The sequence below is a fragment of the Pseudophryne corroboree genome, chromosome 5 (genome assembly GCF_028390025.1).
Source record: "Pseudophryne corroboree isolate aPseCor3 chromosome 5, aPseCor3.hap2, whole genome shotgun sequence".
In the NCBI taxonomy this organism is placed as follows: Eukaryota; Metazoa; Chordata; class Amphibia; order Anura; family Myobatrachidae; genus Pseudophryne; species Pseudophryne corroboree.
Window position 1 is genome coordinate 784,835,282 of NC_086448.1, and position 21,317 is coordinate 784,856,598.

Consider the following 21,317-nt stretch of genomic DNA (forward strand, 5'->3'; position numbering starts at 1 on the left):
TGTCCACTTCTACCGGTATAAAGAGCTCTGATTAGCCAATGGCTTACTACTACCCTGGAGTTATGCTTTCACTAGTTGAGGGGCACATTCTTTTCTTTTTGAGGGACAGAACCTTCCAGGATATATAGCCCTGAGAAGACTAGCCTAGGGCTGGTCAGCAGTATGACAGGGGGTTTCTGCTCTGACGCTGTCCCTGCTATAGCACCAGCCAATCTGGTACTATTGCTGGTATTGCCATTTTTGTTGGGACCCCATGCTCTTTGGCCTCCTGATTTTGTAGATACCAGACTAGGCTGGCAGCATTAATCTGGGTACACGCTTGTCCAATCCTGAAGAGATTCGACTCTCGACAGACCAGTTTAACCGACACTGGACAAGTGCGTACCCTCTGCCGACCGACCTGCACACTCGATCCAGGTCGCCTCTCGGGTCTCCTGGTTTTTAAACATTTATTGACTGAAACATGGAAACTTTTAACAAGTTAAAAATAAGAATTTACTTACCGATAATTCTATTTCTCATAGTCCGTAGTGGATGCTGGGGACTCCGTCAGGACCATGGGGAATAGCGGGCTCCGCAGGAGACAGGGCACATCTAAAAAAGCTTTTAGGTCACATGGTGCGTACTGGCTCCTCCCCCTATGACCCTCCTCCAAGCCTCAGTTAGGTACTGTGCCCGGACGAGCGTACACAATAAGGAAGGATCTTGAATCCCGGGTAAGACTCATACCAGCCACACCAATCACACCATACAACTTGTGATCTGAACCCAGTTAACAGTATGATAACAAAACGAAGTAGCCTCTAAAAAGATGGCTCACAACAATAATAACCCGATTTTTGTAACAATAACTATGTACAAGTATTGCAGACAATCCGCACTTGGGATGGGCGCCAAGCATCCACTACGGACTATGAGAAATAGAATTATCGGTAAGTAAATTCTTATTTTCTCTAACGTCCTAGTGGATGCTGGGGACTCCGTCAGGACCATGGGGATTATACCAAAGCTCCCAAACGGGCGGGAGAGTGCGGATGACTCTGCAGCACCGAATGAGAGAACTCCAGGTCCTCCTTAGCCAGAGTATCAAATTTGTAAAATTTTACAAACGTGTTCTCCCCTGACCACGTAGCTGCTCGGCAAAGTTGTAATGCCGAGACCCCTCGGGCAGCCGCCCAAGATGCGCCCACTTTCCTAGTGGAATGGGCCTTTACAGATTTAGGCTGTGGCACGCCTGCCACAGAATGTGCAAGTTGGATTGTGCTACAGATCCAACGTGCAATCGTCTGTTTAGACGCAGGAGCACCCATCTTGTTGGGTGCATACAAAATAAACAACGAGTCAGATTTTCTGACTCCAGCTGTCCTTGAAATATATATTTTCAATGCTCTGACAACGTCCAGCAACTTGGAGTCCTCCAAGTCGCTAGTAGCCGCAGGCACCACAATAGGCTGGTTCAAGTGAAAAGCCGAAACCACCTTAGGGAGAAATTGAGGACGTGTCCGCAATTCTGCCCTGTCCGAATGGAAAATCAGATATGGGCTTTTGTACGATAAAGCCGCCAACTCTGAAACTCTCCTGGCTGAAGCCAGGGCCAATAGCATGGTTACCTTCCATGTAAGGTATTTTAAATCTACCGATTTTAAAGGCTCAAACCAATGAGATTTGAGAAAATTTAAAACCACATTCAAATCCCACGGTGCCACTGGAGGCACTATTGGGGGTTGTATATGTAGTACACCTTTTACAAAAGTTTGTACTTCAGGCACTGACGCCAATTCTTTCTGGAAGAAAATTGATAAGGCCGAAATTTGAACTTTAATGGACCCCAATTTGAGGCCCATAGACAATCCTGCTTGCAGGAAATGTAAGAATCGACCCAATTGAAATTCTTCCGTTGGAGCCTTCTTGGCCTCACACCACTCAACATACTTCCGCCAAATACGGTGATAATGTTGTACGGTCACTTCCTTTCTAGCCTTAATCAAGGTAGGAATAACTTCCTCTGGAATGCCCTTTTCTTTTAGAATCCGGCGTTCAACCGCCATGCCGTCAAACGCAGACGCGGTAAGTCTTGGAACATACAAGGTCCCTGCTGAAGCAGATCCCTTCTTAGAGGTAGAGGCCACGGATCCTCCGTGAGCATCTCTTGAAGTTCCGGATACCAAGTTCTTCTCGGCCAGTCCGGAGCCACTAGTATTGTTCTTACTCCTCTTTTCCGTATAATTCTCAGTACCTTTGGTATGAGAGGCAGAGGAGGGAACACATACACTGACTGGTACACCCACGGTGTTACCAGAGCGTCCACAGCTATTGCCTGAGGGTCTCTTGACCTGGCGCAATATCTGTCCAATTTTTTGTTGAGGCGAGACGCCATCATGTCCACCTTTGGTTTTTCCCAACGGTTCACAATCATGTGGAAGACTTCTGGATGAAGTCCCCACTCTCCCGGGTGAAGGTCGTGTCTGCTGAGGAAATCTGCTTCCCAGTTGTCCACTCCCGGGATGAACACTGCTGACAGTGCTATGACATGATTCTCCGCCCAGCGCAGAATCCTTGCAGCTTCTGCCATTGCACTCCTGCTTCTCGTGCCGCCTTGTCGGTTTACGTGGGCGACTGCCGTGATGTTGTCGGACTGGATCAACACCGGCTGACCCTGAAGCAGAGGTCTTGCTTGGCTTAGGGCATTGTATATCGCTCTTAGCTCTAGTATATTTATGTGAAGAGCCTTCTCCAGGTTTGACCACACGCCCTGAAAGTTTCTTCCCTTTGTGACTGCTCCCCAACCTCGTAGGCTGGCATCCGTAGTCACCAGGACCCAGTCCTGTATGCCGAATCTGCGGCCCACTAACAGATGGGCAGTCTGCAACCACCACAGGAGAGACAACCTTGTTCTCGGTGACAGTGTTATCCGCTGATGCATGTGCAGATGCGATCCGGACCATTTGTCCAGCAGATCCCATTGAAATGTCCGTGCATGAAATCTGCCAAATGGAATCGCTTCGTACGAAGCCACCATCTTTCCCAGGACTCTTGTGCATTGATGTACTGACACAGTTCCTGGTTTTAGGAGGTTCCTGACAAGTTCGGATAACTCCCTTGCTTTCTCCTCCGGGAGAAACACCTTTTTCTGAACAGTGTCCAGAATCATTCCCAGGAACAGCAGACGTGTCGTCGGGGTCAATTGAGATTTTGGAAGATTCAGAATCCACCCGTGTTGTTGAAGCACTACTTGGGTTAGTGCTACTCCGACTTCCAGCTGTTCTCTGGACCTTGCCCTTATCAGGAGATCGTCCAAGTAAGGGATAATTAATACGCCTTTTCTTCGTAGAAGAACCATCATTTCGGTCATTACCTTGGTAAAGACCCGAGGTGCCGTGGACAAACCAAACGGCAGCGTTTGAAACTGATAATGACAGTCTTGTATCACGAACCTGAGATACCCTTGATGTGAGGGGTAAATCGGGACATGTAGATAAGCATCTTTTATGTCTAAGGACACCATGAAGTCTCCTCCTTCCAGATTCGCTATCACTGCTCTGAGTGACTCCATCTTGAACTTGAATTTCTGTATGTACAGGTTCAAGGATTTCAGATTTAGAATAGGCCTTACCGAACCGTCCGGTTTCGGTACCACAAATAGTGTGGAATAATACCCCTTTCCCTGTTGTAGGAGGGGTACCTCGACTATCACCTGCTGAAAATACAGCTTGTGAATGGCTTCCAGAACCAATGTCCTTTCTGAGGGAGACGTTGGTAAAGCAGACTTTAGGAACCGGCGAGGAGGAGACCTTTCGAACTCCAGCATGTAACCCTGAGATATTATCTGCAGGACCCACGGGTCCACTTGTGAGTGAGCCCATTGATTGCTGAAAATCTTGAGCCGACCCCCCACCGTTCCTAAGTCTGCTTGTAAAGCCCCAGCGTCATGCTGATGGCTTTGTAGAAGCCGGGGCGGGCTTCTGTTCCTGGGCAGGGGCTGCTTGCTGCCCTTTCTTACCCTTTCCTCTGCCTCGCGGCAGATAAGACTGTCCTTTTGGTCGCTTTTTATAGGAGCGAAAGGACTGCGGCTGAAAAGACGGTGTCTTTTTCTGTTGGGAGGGGGTCTGAGGTAAAAAAGTGGATTTGCCGGCAGTTGCCGTGGCCACCAGGTTCGAAAGACCGACCCCAAACAATTCCTCCCCTTTGTATGGCAATACTTCCATATGCCTCTTGGAATCCGCATCACCTGACCACTGTCGCGTCCATAAACTTCTTCTGGCAGATATGGACATCGCGCTTACTCTTGATGCTAGAGTACAAACATCCCTCTGAGCATCTCGCATATAAAGAAAAGCATCCTTTAATTGCTCTAGAGTCAATAAAATACTGTCCCTATCCAGGGTATCAATATTTTCAGTCAGAGAATCCAACCACACTACCCCAGCACTGCACATCCAGGCTGAGGCTATTGCCGGTCGCAGTATAACACCAGTATGTGTGTATATACTTTTCAGAGTAGTTTCCAGTCTCCTATCTGCTGGATCCTTGAGGGCGGCCGTATCAGGAGACGGCAACGCCACTTGCTTTGATAAACGTGTGAGCGCCTTATCCACCCTAGGGGGTGTTTCCCAGCGCGCCCTAACCTCTGGTGGGAAAGGGTATAAAGCCAATAACTTCTTTGAAATTATCAATTTTCTATCGGGTGTAACCCACGCTTCATCACACACATCATTCAATTCCTCTGATTCTGGGAAAAATACAGGTAGTTTTTTCACACCCCACATAATACCCCTTTTTGAGGTACCAGCAGCATCAGAGATCTGCAAAGCCTCCTTCATTGCCGTGATCATATAACGTGTGGCCCTATTGGAAAATACGTTTGTTTCTTCACCGTCGACACTAGATTCATCTGTGTCGGTACCCGTGTCGACAGACTGAGGTAAAGGACGTTTTACAGCCCCTGACGGTGTCTGAGACGCCTGAACCGGTACTAACTGGTTTGCCGGGCGTCTTATTTCGTCAACTGACTTTTGTAATGTGCTGACATTATCACGTAATTCCATAACTAACGCCATCCATTCAGGTGTCGACTCCCTAGGGGGTGACATTACCATCATCGGCAATTGCTCTGCCTCCACACCAACATCGTCCTCATACATGTCGACACACACGTACCGACACACAGCAGCCACACAGGGAATGCTCTAAACGAAGACAGGACCCCCTAGCCCTTTGGGGAGACAGAGGGAGAGTTTGCCAGCACACACCAAAAAGCGCTATAAATGTATATAAACAACCCTAGGTGGTGTTGTTTACTATATATGCGCTTTTAATATATAAATATGGCCAATTTATGCCCCCCTTCTCTTTGTTACCCTGTTTCTGTAGTGCAGTGCAGGGGAGAGTCCTGGGAGCCTTCCTCACCAGCGGAGCTGAGCAGGAAAAATAAGAATTTACTTACCGATAATTCTATTTCTCGTAGTCCGTAGTGGATGCTGGGGACTCCGTCAGGACCATGGGGAATAGCGGGCTCCGCAGGAGACAGGGCACATCTAAAAAAGCTTTTAGGTCACATGGTGTGTACTGGCTCCTCCCCCTATGACCCTCCTCCAAGCCTCAGTTAGGTACTGTGCCCGGACGAGCGTACACAATAAGGAAGGATCTTGAATCCCGGGTAAGACTCATACCAGCCACACCAATCACACCGTACAACTTGTGATCTGAACCCAGTTAACAGTATGATAACAAAACGAAGTAGCCTCTGAAAAGATGGCTCACAACAATAGTAATAACCCGATTTTTGTAACAATAACTATGTACAAGCATTGCAGACAATCCGCACTTGGGATGGGCGCCCAGCATCCACTACGGACTACGAGAAATAGAATTATCGGTAAGTAAATTCTTATTTTCTCTAACGTCCTAGTGGATGCTGGGGACTCCGTCAGGACCATGGGGATTATACCAAAGCTCCCAAACGGGCGGGAGAGTGCGGATGACTCTGCAGCACCGAATGAGAGAACTCCAGGTCCTCCTTAGCCAGAGTATCAAATTTGTAAAATTTTACAAACGTGTTCTCCCCTGACCACGTAGCTGCTCGGCAAAGTTGTAATGCCGAGACTCCTCGGGCAGCCGCCCAGGATGAGCCCACCTTCCTTGTGGAATGGGCATCTACATATTTCGGCTGTGGCAGGCCTGCCACAGAATGTGCAAGCTGAATTGTACTACAAATCCAGCGTGCAATAGACTGCTTAGAAGCAGGAGCACCCAGCTTGTTGGGTGCATACAATATAAACAGCAAGTCAGACTTTCTGACTCCAGCCGTCCTAAATATATATATATATATTTTTTTTTTTTTAGGGCCCTGACAACGTCTAGTAACTTGGAGTCCTCCAAGTCCCTAGTAGCCGCAGGCACCACAACAGGTTGTTTCAGGTGAAAACGCTGACACCCCTTTAGGAAGAAACTGGAGACGAGTCCCAGTTCTGCCCTGTTCAATGGAAAATTTTAATATGGGCTTTTGTAAGACAAAGCCGCCCATTCTGACAATCGCCTGGCCGAGGCCAGGGCTAACACATGGTCACTTCCCATGAGAGATATTGGTCGACAGCATGGTCACTTTCCATGTGAGATATTTCAAATCCACAGATTTGAGCTGTTCAAACCAATATGATTTTAAGAAATCCCAACACTATGTTGAAAACCTCACGGTGCCCCTAGAGGCACAAAAAAGCTGTATATGCAATACACCCTTTACAATCTGGACTTCAGGAACTGAAGTCAATTCTTTCTGGAAGAAAATCTACAGGGCCGAAATTTAAATGTTAATGAACCCCAATTTGAGGCCCAAAACACTCCTGTTTTCAGGAAGTGTAGAAATCGACCTAGTTGAATTTCCGTCGTGGAGCCTTCCTGGCCTCACCCACGCAACATATTTTCACCACATGTGGTGATGACGTTGTGCGGTCACCTCCTTCCTGGCTTTGACCAGGGTAGGTATGACCTCTTATGGAATGCCTTTTCCCTTCAGGATCCGGCATTCAACCGCCATGCCGTCAAACGCAGCCGCGGTAAATCTTGGAATAGACATGGTACTTGCTGAAGCAAGTCCCTTCTTAGCTCCCCAGGCGCTTAGTCCTCTGTGAGCATTTCTTGAAGTTCCGGGTACCAAGTCCCTCTTGGCCAATCCGGAGCCACTAGTATAGTTCATACTCCTCTATGTCTTATAATTCTCAATACCTTGGTTATGAGAAACAGAGGAGGGAACACATACACTGACTGGTACACCCACGGTGTTACCAGAACATCCACAGCTATCGCCTGAAGGTCTCATGACCTGGCGGAATACCTGTCCCGTTTTTTGTTCGGGCGGGACGCCATCATGTCCACCTTTGGTCTTTGCCAACGGTCCACAATCATGTTGAAAAACTTCCCTATGAAGTTTCCACTCTCCCGGGTGGAGGTCATGCCTGCTGAGGAAGTCTGCTTCCCAGTCGTCCACTCCCGGAAAGAACACTGCTGACAGTGCTATCACATGATTTTCCGCCTAGCGAAAAATCCTTGCAGTTTTGTCACTGCCCTCCTGCTTCTTGTGCCGCCCTTTCTGTTTACGTGGGCGACTGCCGTGATGTTATCCCACTGGATCAATACCGGCTGACCTTGAAGCAGAGGTCTAGCTAAGTTTAGAACATTATAAATTTGCTCTAAGCTTATTTATGCGGAGAGAATTCTCCAGACTTAATCACACTTCCCTGGAAATTTTTTCCCTGTGTGACTGTTCCCCAGCCTCTCAGGCTGGCCTCCGTGGTCACCGGCATCCAATCCTGAATGCCGAATTTGCGGCCCTCTAGAAGATGAGCACTCTGTAATCACCACAGGAGAGACACCCTTGTCCTTGGATATAGGGTTATCCGCTGATGCATCTGAGGATGCGATCCGGACCATTTGTCCAGCAGATCCCACTGAAGAGTTCTTGCGGGAAATCTGCCGAATGGAATTGCTTCGTAATAAGCCACCATTTTTACCAGGACTCTTGTGCAATGATGCACTGACACTTTTCCTGGTTTTAGGAGGATCCCGATTAGCTCGGATAACTCCCTGGCTTTCTCCACTGGGAGAAACACGTTTTTCTGGACTGTGTCCAGAATCATCCCTAGGAACAGTAGATGTGTCGTCGGAAAAAGCTGCGATTTTGGAATATTTAGAATCCCCTCGTGCTGTCGTAGAACTACTTAAGATAGTGCTACTCCGACCTCCAACTGTTCTCTGGACCTTGCCCTTATCAGGAAAGCGTCCATGTTTCTTTTAAGAAAAATCATCATTCCGGTCATTACCTTGGTAAAGACCCGGGGCGCCGTGGACAATCCAAACGGCCGCGTCTGAACTGATAGTGACAGTTCTGTACCAGGAACCTGAAGTACCCTTGGTGAGAAGGGCAAATTTGGACCTGTAGGTAAGCGTCCCTGATATCCAGTGACACCATATCGTCCCCTACTTCCTGGTTCGCTATCACTGCTCCGAGTGACTCCATCTTGATTTGAATGCTTGTATGTAAGTGTTCAAATATTTCAGATCTCACCGAGCCGGTTGGCTTCAGTACCACAATATAGTGTGGAATACTACCCCCTTCCTTGTTGTAAGAAGGGTACTTTGATTATCACCTGCTGGGAATACAGCCTGTGAATTGTGTGAGGGGGAGACGTCTCGAATTTCCAATGTACACCTGGGATATTACATGTAGGATCCCGGAGTTCCCTTGCGAGTGTTGCTGAAACTCTTGAGATGACCCCCTACCGCACCTGAGTCCGCTTGTACGGCCCCAGCGTTATGCTGCGGACTTGGCAGAAGCCGTGAGGAGCTTCTGTTCCTGGGAATGAGCTGCTTGCTGCAGTCTTCTTCCCTTTCCTCTACCCCTGGGCAGATATGACTGGCCTTTGCCCGCCTGCCCGTATGGGGACGAAAGGACTGAGACTGAAAAGACTGTGTCCTTTTCTGCCAATATGTGACTCGGGGTAACAAAAGGTGGATTTTTCAGCTGTTGCCATGGCCACCAGGTCCAATGGACCGCCCCTTTATACGGCAATACTTCCATATGCCGTCTGGAATCTGCCTCACCTGACCACTGTCGTGTCTTCGTCTGGCAGATATGTACATCACATTTACTCTTGATGCCAGAATGCACATATGCCTCTGCGCATCACGCATATATAGAAATGCATCCTTAAAATGCTCTATAGACAATAAAATCCTGTCCCTGTCAAGGGTATCAAAATTTTCAGTCAGGAAATCCGACCAAGCCCCCTCAGCGCTGCACATCCAGGCTGAGGCGATTGCTGGTCGTAGTATAACACCAGTATGTGTGTATATACTGTTATGATATTTTCCAGCTTCCTATCAGCTGGCTCCTTGAGGGCGGCCGTATCTAGAAACGGTAACGCCATGTTTTTTATAAGCGTGTGAGCGCCTTATCCACCCTAAGGTGTGTTTTCCAACTCGCCCTTACTTCTGGCGGGAAAAGGGTATACCGCCCATAACTTTCTATCGGAGGAACCCCACGTATCATCACACACTTCATTTAATTTATCTGATTCAGGCAAAACTACAAGTAGTTTATTCCCACCCTACAAAATACCCTTATTTGTGGTACTTGTGGTATCAGAAATATGTAACACCTCCTTCATTGCCCTTAACATGTAACTTGTGGCCCTAAAGGAAAAGTACGTTTGTTTCTTCACTGTCGACACTGGGGTCAGTGTCCGTGTCAGTGTCTGTCGACCGACTGAGGTAAATGGGCGTTTTTACAAGCCCCTGACGGTGTCTGAGACGCCTGGACCGATACTAATTTGTCCGCCGGCTGTCTCATGTCGTCAACCGGCTTGCAGCGTGTTGACATTATCACGTAATTCCATAAGTAAGCCATCCATTCCGGTGTCGACTCCCTAGAGAGTGACATCACCATTACAGGCAATTTTCTCCGTCTCCTCACCAACATTTTCCTCATACATGTCGACACACCCGTACCGACCTACAGCACACACACAGGGAATGCTCTGATAGAGGACAGGACCCACTAGCCCTTTGGGGAGACAGAGGGAGAGTTTGCCAGCACACACCAAAAGCGCCATAATGTATATAACAACCCTTGAAGGTGTTGTTTCTATATATGCGCTCTTAATATATATAATTATATCGCCAATTTATGCCCCCCTTCTCTTTAACCCTGTTTCTGTAGTGCAGGGGAGAGTGGGAGCCTTCCTCACCAGCGGAGCTGGTCAGGAAAATGGCGCTGAGTGCTGAGGAGAATAAGCTCCGCCCCTTTCTCAGCGGGCTTTTCTCCCGGTTATTAGGAAAACTGGCCTGGGTTAAATACATACATATAGCCTTAATGGCTATATGTGATGTATTTATTTGCCTCTAAGGTAATCAATATTGCTGCCCAGGGCGCCCCCAGCAGCGCCCTGCACCCTCCGTGACCGAGATCAGTGAGCCGTGTAGCAACAATGGCGCACAGCTGCAGTGCTGTGCGCTACCTTCATGAAGACTGAGAAGTCTTCTGCCGCCTGTTTCCGGACCTCCGTTCTGCCGTTCTTCAGCGTCTGTAAGGGGGATCGGCGGCGCGGCTCCGGGACGAACCCCAGGCTGACCTGTGTTCCGACTCCCTCTGGAGCTCAGTGTCCAGTAGCCTAAGACTTCAATCCTCCTGCACGCAGGTGAGTTGCAAGTCTCTCCCCTAAGTCCCTCGTTGCAGTGATCCTGTCGCCAGCAGGAATCACTGATTAGAAACCTAAAAAAAAACTTTTCTACACAGCTCTTTAAGAGAGCCACCTAGATTGCACCCTCTCGGACGGGCACAAAAACCTAACTGAGGCTTGGAGGAGGGTCATAGGGGGAGGAGCCAGTACACACCATGTGACCTAAAAGCTTTTTTAGATGTGCCCTGTCTCCTGCGGAGCCCGCTATTCCCCATGGTCCTGACGGAGTCCCCAGCATCCACTAGGACGTTAGAGAAATGGCGCTGAGTGCTGAGGAGAATAAGCTCCGCCCCCTTTTCGGCGGGCTTTTTCTCCCGGTTTTTAAGAACTGGCCTGGGTTAAAATACATACATATAGCCTTAATGGCTATATGTGATGTATTTATTTTGCCAATAAGGTACTTATATTGCTGCCCAGGGCGCCCCCAGCAGCGCCCTGCACCCTCCGTGACCGAGTCAGTGAGCCGTGTGACAACAATGGCGCACAGCTGCAGTGCTGTGCGCTACCTTCATGAAGACTGTGAAGTCTTCTGCCGCCTGTTTTCCGGACCTCCGTTCTGCCGTCTTCTTCAGCGTCTGTAAGGGGGATCGGCGGCGCGGCTCCGGGACGAACCCCAGGCTGACCTGTGTTCCGACTCCCTCTGGAGCTAAGTGTCCAGTAGCCTAAGATTCCAATCCATCCTGCACGCAGGTGAGTTGGAAATCTCTCCCCTAAGTCCCTCGATGCAGTGATCCTGTTGCCAGCAGGAATCACTGAAATGAAACCTAAAAAAAAACTTTTCTAAACAGCTCTTTAGGAGAGCCACCTAGATTGCACCCTCTCGGACGGGCACAAAAACCTAACTGAGGCTTGGAGGAGGGTCATAGGGGGAGGAGCCAGTACGCACCATGTGACCTAAAAGCTTTTTTAGATGTGCCCTGTCTCCTGCGGAGCCCGCTATTCCCCATGGTCCTGACGGAGTCCCCAGCATCCACTAGGACGTTAGAGAAAGACTTTTGTTCATTCATTGGGTTCTTACAGCCACCAAGCTGAACCCTCTTCCTCCCCCAATCACATTAAACAGATTTCTACATGATCTTTTCTACTTCCTAGAATTTGTTATAACACATGTACTGTGGGGTGTGGTATGTTAGATAGACTAGACTTCGGTCGACCACTATTGGTCGACAGTAAGTAGGTCAACATGTGTTCTAGGTCAACATGAAAAAAGCTCGACATGAGGTTTTTGTGTATTTTTTGAATCTGTGTTTTCTTCGTATAGTGATCGGGAACCGCAATTAGTGCATTGTGTCCCCTCGCACGGCTCGCTTCGCCCGGCACAGGTTACTGTTCCCAATTGTAGTACACGTGGGTCGTAAAGTATGAAAAAGTTAAAAAGAATGGAGAGAAAAAGAAAAGGGAAACTCACGTCGACCTTTTGTCATGTTGACCTAGAGTCCCTGTCGACCTAGAAACCATGTCGACCAATAGTGGTCGACCTAGACACCAGATCCCGTACTGTCAGCAACAGGCAATATATTACTTCATGAAGGACTGGATGTGAAAGGGAGTATGTACTTCCACAAGTGCACAATGAAATAAAATATCCAATCCACATACAGAAAGAACAAAATAAACAGCAGATAAATATATGCATGGAACACAGAATACTACCACATATTTCCATAAGGGTTAGAAATAAAACCACTGACAACAAAGTACAGCACAAACTAACGCTGGAAACACAATGCCAACCCCTACACCCCAGCAGCTATTACGTCACATCAGCCAATTATAACATTTAGCATTGTATGCATCTAGCCAAAAAGCAAAGAGCCACCTCCCACGTCTGACTATACACAGAAACAAACCGAAAACTAGCTTTAATCTGTATCTATGAATGCTACACAAAGGTGTTAGCTAGGCTAATGTCTACAAGTGGGCCCTCCGAGCCATAACCTGTGGCCCTGCCACCTACCCATTTATTGTAGGCTGTAATACTTGTTTTAAAGGCTGCTATGTTATTACAGTGGCATCTCTGTCAGTTATTGGGGTGGGGGCGTGGGGATTGCCCATTGAAAGCGATTACTCATTTACCAAAGTTTATGAAAAATGTACCAAAGTTTATGAAAAAGGTGTATCAAGAACTGCACCTCGCTTCAAATTGCATTACCCTCCCTGAGCTTAAAGCTGGGTACACACGATGAGTGGTTCTCAAACTCGGCCCTCAAGGCGGTATGCGGTCAGAATACCAATGGACGGGATCCCGGCTGTCACAGTACCGACACCGGGATCACGCCAGGGACACCATACCGCCACCAGAATACCGGCCAGGTAGGCGATTTCCCCTCTGTGGGTGTCCATGACACCAAAAGAGGGAGAAGAGAGCCTGTGGCAAGCAAAGCTTGCCACCGAGCCCGCTAAGGTCTTTATTGCGCTTGCCTGCCCTGTCGGCATTCTAATGACCGGGATGCCGATGTCGGTATAATAACCACCTGGATCCGGGCCGCCGGGATCACATACTGATCCCCTCAACGCACCCTAACCATGCTGGTTTTAAAGATGTCCATGGCTCAGCAGAGATGGGTAAAACTGACTGAGGTACTAATTAAATCACCTGTGGCCAGGCATGGATATACTTAAAACCTGGCCTGTTAGAGTGCCTTTAGGACAGAGTTTGAGAACATCTGCACTATTGTGCGATATATCATTCAGATTGGAACAATATATATGACTGCATAGTGTGTATCCCTGATCTGTTCATTGAATCGTACGTCCTATTGGATTTGCTTCACATACAATGGGATAATTCTGCGGCCCACGCGCAGGGGGGGGGGCATCTACAGGCAGCATGTACCGATACACCGCGCTGTTGCACAGTGGATATAGCATAGTGTGTACAGCGGTGCAATGTATGGTTACTCTGCATCAGAACTGTGTGTATACCCAGCATTAGGGTAATGTGCGGCTCCTTCGAAGGTAGAAGGGTGCGGGGCGTATCAGATTCGTGATCGCTGCATTGAGAGGGAAAAATAAAATAAAAAATACATATACACACATATATATATATATATATATATATATATATATATATATATATATATATATATATATATATATATACATATACATACATATACACACACACACACACACACACATACATACATATATATATTTCCATGTATCCTTGAGAAAAACACCCATCGCGGTGTTGAAACGTTGGATTTCACATGATGTTTTTTGCATAAAATTCTAAATCCGTGGAGTGCCGCCTGTTTCTGTTGTGAGGGGGTCATTGTCTTGTGGCTCCGGTCACCACGAACACCCGGATTGCATATACATATATATATATTTATTTCTCCTAGAGAGGGGTGTTCCTCAACCCACTCTCAATCCTGAAAGAACAGGCGGCACTCCGAGGACTTGATAACAAAACGTGTATTAAGCAAAGTGGTCAAACAAATGGCATAGCTGCGCCAACGTTTCAGCGTCGCGCAGGGCGCTTTTGTCAAGGCTGTATGCAAGTGACACAAAATAAGAATTTACTTACCGATAATTCTATTTCTCGGAGTCCGTAGTGGATGCTGGGGTTCCTGAAAGGACCATGGGGAATAGCGGCTCCGCAGGAGACAGGGCACAAAAAGTAAAGCTTTAGGATCAGGTGGTGTGCACTGGCTCCTCCCCCTATGACCCTCCTCCAAGCCTCAGTTAGGATACTGTGCCCGGACGAGCGTACACAATAAGGAAGGATTTATGAATCCCGGGTAAGACTCATACCAGCCACACCAATCACACTGTACAACCTGTGATCTGAACCCAGTTAACAGTATGATAACAGCGGAGCCTCTGAAAAGATGGCTCACAACAAATAATAACCCGATTTTTGTAACTATGTACAAATAATGCAGATAATCCGCACTTGGGATGGGCGCCCAGCATCCACTACGGACTCCGAGAAATAGAATTATCGGTAAGTAAATTCTTATTTTCTCTATCGTCCTAGTGGATGCTGGGGTTCCTGAAAGGACCATGGGGATTATACCAAAGCTCCCAAACGGGCGGGAGAGTGCGGATGACTCTGCAGCACCGAATGAGAGAACTCCAGGTCCTCCTTAGCCAGGGTATCAAATTTGTAGGATTTTACAAACGTGTTTGCCCCTGACTAAATAGCCGCTCGGCAAAGTTGTAAAGCCGAGACCCCTCGGGCAGCCGCCCAAGATGAGCCCACCTTCCTTGTGGAATGGGCATTTACATATTTTGGCTGTGGCAGGCCTGCCACAGAATGTGCAAGCTGAATTGTATTACACATCCAACTAGCAAAAGTCTGCTTAGAAGCAAGAGCACCCAGTTTGTTGGGTGCATACAGGATAACAGCAAGTCCGTTTTCCTGACTCCAGCCGTCCTGGAACCTATATTTTCAGGGCCCTGACCACATCTAGCAACTTGGAGTCCTCCAAGTCTCTAGTAGGCGCAAGACACCACAATAAGCTGGTTCAGGTGAAACACTGACACCACCTTAGGGAGAGAACTGGGGACGAGTCCGCAGCTCTGCCCTGTCCGAATGGACAAACAGATATGGGCTTTTTTTGAGAAAAAAAACACCAATTTGACACTCGCCTGGTCCAGGCCAGGTCCAAGAGCATGTTCACTTTTCATGTGAGATGCTTCAAATCCACAGATTTGACTGGTTTTAAACCAATGTGTTTTGAGGAATCCCAGAACTACGTTGAGATCCCACAGTGCCACTGGAGGCACAAAAGGGGGTTGTATATGCAATACTCCCTTGACAAACTTCTGGACTTCAGGAACTGAAGCCAATTCTTTCTGGAAGAAAAATCGACAGGGCCGAAATTTGAACCTTAATGGACCCCAATTTGAGGCCCATAGACACTCCTGTTTGCAGGAAATGCAGGAATCGACCGAGTTGAAATCTCTTCGTGGGGCCTTCCTGGCCTCACACCACGCAACATATTTTCGCCACATGTGGTGATAATGTTGTGCGGTCACCTCCTTTCTGGCTTTGACCAGGGTAGGAATGACCTCTTCCTGAATGCCTTTTCCCTTAGGATCCGGCGTTCCACCGCCATGCCGTCAAACGCAGCTGCGGTAAGTCTTGGAACAGACATGGTACTTGCTGAAACAAGTCCCTTCTTAGCGGCAGAGGCCATAAGTCCTCTGTGAGCATCTCTTGAAGTTCCGGGTACCAAGTCCTTCTTGGCCAATCCGGAGCCATGAGTATAGTTCTTACTCCTCTACGTCTTATAATTCTCAGTACCTTAGGTATGAAAAGCAGAGGATGGAACACATACACCGACTGGTACACCCACGGTGTTACCAGAACGTCCACAGCTATTGCCTGAGGGTCTCTTAACCTGGCGCAATACCTGTCCCGTTTTTTGTTCAGACGGGACGCCATCATGTCCACCTTTGGTAATTCCCAACGGTTTACAATCATGTGGAAAACTTCCCCATGAAGTTCCCACTCTGCCGGGTGGAGGTCGTGCCTACTGAGGAAGTCTGCTTCCCAGTTTCCATTCCCGGAATGAAACACTGCTGACAGTGCTATCACATGATTTTCCGCCCAGCGAAAAGTCCTTGCAGTTTTTGCCACTGCCCTCCTGCTTCTTGTGCCGCCCTGTCTATTTACGTGGGCGACTGCCGTGATGTTTTATCCCACTGGATCAATACCGGCTGACCTTGAAGCAGAGGTCTTGCTAAGCTTAGAGCATTATAAATTTACCCTTAGCTATATTTATGTGGAGAAAAGTCTCCAGACTTGATCACACTCCCTGGAAATTTTTTCCTTGTGTGACTGCTCCCCAGCCTCTCGGGCTGGCCTCCGTGGTCACCAACATCCAAAACTGAATGCCGAATCTGCGGCCCTCTAGAAGATGAGCACTCTGTAACCACCACAGGAGAGACACCCTTGTCCTTGGATATAGGGTTATCCGCTGATGCATCTGAAGATGCGATCCGGACCATTTGTCCAGCAGATCCCACTGAAAAGTTCTTGCATGAAATCTGCCGACTGGAATTGCTTCGAAGGAAGTCACCATTTTTTTACCATGGCCCTTGTGCAATGATGCACTGATTTTAGGAGGTTCCTGACTAGCTCGGATAACTCCCTGGCTTTCTCTTCCGGGAGAAACACCTTTTTCTGGACTGTGTCCAGAATCATCCCTAAGCACAGGAGACTTGTTGTCGGGATCAGCTGCGAATTTGGAATATTTAGAATCCACCCCTGCTGTTGTAACAGTATCCGAGATAGTGCTACTCCGACCTCCAACTGTTCCCTGGACTTTGCCCTTATCAGGAGATCGTCCAAGTAAGGGATAATTAAGACGCCTTTTCTTCGAAGAAGAACCATCATTTCGGCCATTACCTTGGTAAAGACCCGGGGTGCCGTGGACAATCCAAACGGCAGCGTCTGAAACGGATAGTGACAGTTCTGTACCACGAACCTGAGGTACCCTTAGTGATAAGGGCAAATTTGGGACATGGAGGTAAGCATCCCTGATGTCTCGGGACACCATATAGTCCCCTTCTTCCCGGTTCGTTATCACTGCTCTGAGTGACTCCATCTTGATTTGAACCTTTGTAAGTGTTCAAATTTTTTTAGATTTAGAATAGGTCTCACCTAGCCTTCTGGCTTCAGTACCACAATATAGTGTGGAATAATACCCCTTTTCTTGTTGTAGGAGGGGTAATTTAATTATCACCTGCTGGGAATACAGCTCGTGAATTGTTTCCCATACTGCCTCCTTGTCGGAGGGAGACCTTGGTAAAGCAGACTTCAGGAGCCTGCGCAGGGGAAACGTCTCGACATTCCAATCTGTACCCCTGGGATACTACTTGTAGGATCCAGGGGTCCTGTACGGTCTCAGCGTCCTGCTGAGAGCTTGTCAGAAGCGGTGGAACGCTTCTGTTCCTGGGAATGGGCTGCCTGCTGCAGTCTTCTTCCCTTTCCTCTATCCCTGGGCAGATATGACTCTTATAGGGACGAAAGGACTGAAGCTGAAAAGACGGTGTCTTTTTCTGCAGAGATGTGACTTAGGGTAAAAACGGTGGATTTTCCAGCAGTTGCCGTGGCCACCAGGTCCGATGGACCGACCCCAAATAACTCCTCTTCCTTTATACGGCAATACACCTTTGTGCCGTTTGGAATCTGCATCACCTGACCACTGTCGTGTCCATAAACATCTTCTGGCAGATATGGACATCGCACTTACTCTTGATGCCAGAGTGCAAATATCCCTCTGTGCATCTCGCATATATAGAAATGCATCCTCTAAATGCTCTATAGTCAATAAAATACTGTCCCTGTCAAGGGTATCAATATTTTTAGTCAGGGAATCCGACCAAGCCACCCCAGCTCTGCACATCCAGGCTGAGGCGATCGCTGGTCGCAGTATAACACCAGTATGTGTGTATATACTTTTTATGATATTTTCCAGCCTCCTGTCAGCTGGCTCCTTGAGGACGGCCCTATCTATAGACGGTACCGCCACTTGTTCTGATAAGCGTGTGAGCGCCTTATCCACCCTAAGGGGTGTTTCCCAACGCGCCCTAACTTCTGGCGGGAAAGGGTATACCGCCCATATTTTCTATCGGGGGGAACCCACGCATCATCACACACTTCATTTAATTTATCTGATTCAGGAAAAACTACGGTAGTTTTTTCACATCCCACATAATACCCTCTTTTGTGGTACTTGTAGTATCAGAAATATGTAACACCTCCTTCATTGCCCTTAACGTGTGGCCCTAATAAGGAATACGTTTGTTTATTCACCGTCGACACTGGATTCAGTGTCCCTGTCTGTGTCTGTGTCGACCGACTAAAGTAAATGGGCGTTTTAAAACCCCTGACTGTGTTTTTGAGACGTCTGGACCGGTACTAATTGTTTGTCGGCCGTCTCATGTCGTCAACCGACCTTGGCGCGTGTTGACATTATCACGTAATTCCCTAAATAAGCCATCCATTCCGGTGTCGACTCCCTAGAGAGTGACATCACCATTACAGGCAATTGCTCCGCCTCCTCACCAACATCGTCCTCATACATGTCGACACACACGTACCGACACACAGCACACACACAGGGAATGCTCTGATAGAGGACAGGACCTACTAGCCCTTTGGAGAGACAGAGGGAGAGTTTGCCAGCACACACCAAAAACGCTATAATTATATAGGGACAACCTTATATAAGTGTTTTCCCTTATAGCATCTTTTTTATATATTTCTAACGCCAAATTAGTGCCCCCCCTCTCTGTTTTAACCCTGTTTCTGTAGTGCAGTGCAGGGGAGAGCCTGGGAGCCTTCCCTCCAGCCTTTCTGTGAGGGAAAATGGCGCTGTGTGCTGAGGAGATAGGCCCCGCCCCTTTTTCGGCGGCCTCGTCTCCCGCTCTTAACGGATTCTGGCAGGGGTTAAATATCTCCATATAGCCCCGGAGGCTATATGTGAGGTATTTTTAGCCAAAAATAGGTTTTCATTGCCTCCCAGGGCGCCCCCCTCCCAGCGCCCTGCACCCTCAGTGACTGCCGTGTGAAGTGTGCTGAGAGGAAATGGCGCACAGCTGCAGTGCTGTGCGCTACCTTAAGAAGACTGAGGAGTCTTCATGCCGCCGATTCTGGACCTTCTTCTTGTTTCAGCATCTGCAAGGGGGCCGGCGGCGAGGCTCCGGTGACCATCCAGGCTGTACCTGTGATCGTCCCTCTGGAGCTAATGTCCAGTAGCCAAAGAAGCCAATCCATCCTGCACGCAGGTGAGTTCACTTCTTCTCCCCTAAGTCCCTCGTTGCAGTGATCCTGTTGCCAGCAGGACTCACTGTAAAATAAAAAACCTAAGCTAAACTTTTCTAAGCAGCTCTTTAGGAGAGCCACCTAGATTGCACCCTTCTCGGCCGGGCACAAAAATCTAACTGAGGCTTGGAGGAGGGTCATAGGGGGAGGAGCCAGTGCACACCACCTGATCCTAAAGCTTTACTTTTTGTGCCCTGTCTCCTGCGGAGCCGCTATTCCCCATGGTCCTTTCATGAACCCCAGCATCCACTAGGACGATAGAGAAAACAAATTCTATATATATATATATATATATATATATATATATATATATATATATATATATATATATATATATATATAACGAAGAGAAAATCTACATTGTTCCACAGCGTACTGCCCTACATACACACACACATGTAGCTGCAGACACACATGTACACGCCCATGTATGACCCCACATGTAACAATGTCCCCCCAGCTGCAGGATACATACACTATCCATCCTCATCTAGTACCCGGGCCCCCTCCAGCCATTGAGTCAGCAGCAGGGACGTTGCATGTGACTGGGCAGCAGCAGCAGCAGTAACCCCGGCTGACACACAGCGCGGGCGATCCGGGTGCAGCTGGCTGGGACACATCCCCGGCGGGTCACTGACACCCGGCATAGAGAGAGAGGAGGCAGCTCATTGTGCCGGGCCTAGGCCCGCTCCGGGCGCTCCCCTCGCGCTGCTGAAGGCCCGGCCGCTGCGGGCCCGGGTGGAGGGGGAAGGGAGGGTGATAGGCCGCAGGCCTCGGTGTGGGGGTTACCTGCTCTCGCCGTGCGCTCAGCTCTCCTCAGCGGTGGCCGCCGCCTCCTCCTGCACGGCGGCCATCTTACACACAGCAGCAGCCAGGCCGGGGGAGGGGAGGAGGGGGGCGGCGGGCGGCACTCACCGGCTCCCGGCACCACACGCCGCCGATCACCCGCTCATTTGGTGGTGCTGTGTGAGACGGGCGGGTGAGGGAGAAGGGGCGGTGAAGAGGGGGGTCTGTCTCCTCAGCCGGGGCGAGGGTCGGATTTTGGCGGTAATTGGAGGCGGGGTGATGACGGTTTCTGTGGTAAATGTCTGTAACGTGAGCCCTCCCCCTGTACAGCACCGCTGGGAAATCACACAAATATGTATTTTTATTTACTGCTGCTCACTTTTATTTTATATATATATATATATATATATATATATATATATATATATATATATATATTATTTTAATATATATATATATATATATATATATATAAAAAAAATTTTAGCATGGTGTATACATTTATATTAGGGGGTATGTGCAGCCTCTCACACGAATAGCTGGTGCTCCAGCCAGTACTGAAGGGGTTAATTGCAGACATGGAACAACAACTCCCAGCGTGGTTTATCACCGCCTTCCCTAGACAAAATACTCCAGATATGTAATCATACATAAGCTGTAGAGATGACTGACATGTAGCCATTGGAAGACTAGTCGATGGTCTAACCATCGATGGTTACGCTGTGCGCCAGCACAGGAGACAGACACAGGATTGTCTTGCAGGCACCGCTTCCAGTTGTTGGCATCGGGAAGCATGCGATTAACCAAACATGATATTGCATGGGAAAACCATTTCCATGGAACCAGGAACATTAGTGGTTGCCAAACATTGGTTTCCAATGTCAATCTCTTCGGCTACTAGTACACAGTGAGGTGCATCAAGAGGTCCTGAAGTTTTTTCCATGTGGGAAACAAGTATTTTCTCTGACGTCCTAAGTGGATGCTGGGGACTCCGTCAGGACCATGGGGAATAG

General features: G+C 48.3%; 1 protein-coding gene across 1 annotated transcript in view; it reads right to left on the reverse strand.

The window, feature by feature from the left end:
- The window catches only part of ZHX1 (zinc fingers and homeoboxes 1), a 46,605-nt gene extending 26,011 nt beyond the window's left edge, over positions 1-20,594 (reverse strand). Inside the window, exon 1 of the mRNA XM_063924385.1 lies at positions 20,308-20,594. The gene's annotated coding sequence lies outside the window, so the exon portion shown is untranslated. The remainder of the gene's footprint in view (positions 1-20,307) is intronic.
- Positions 20,595-21,317: the final 723 nt, after the last annotated feature.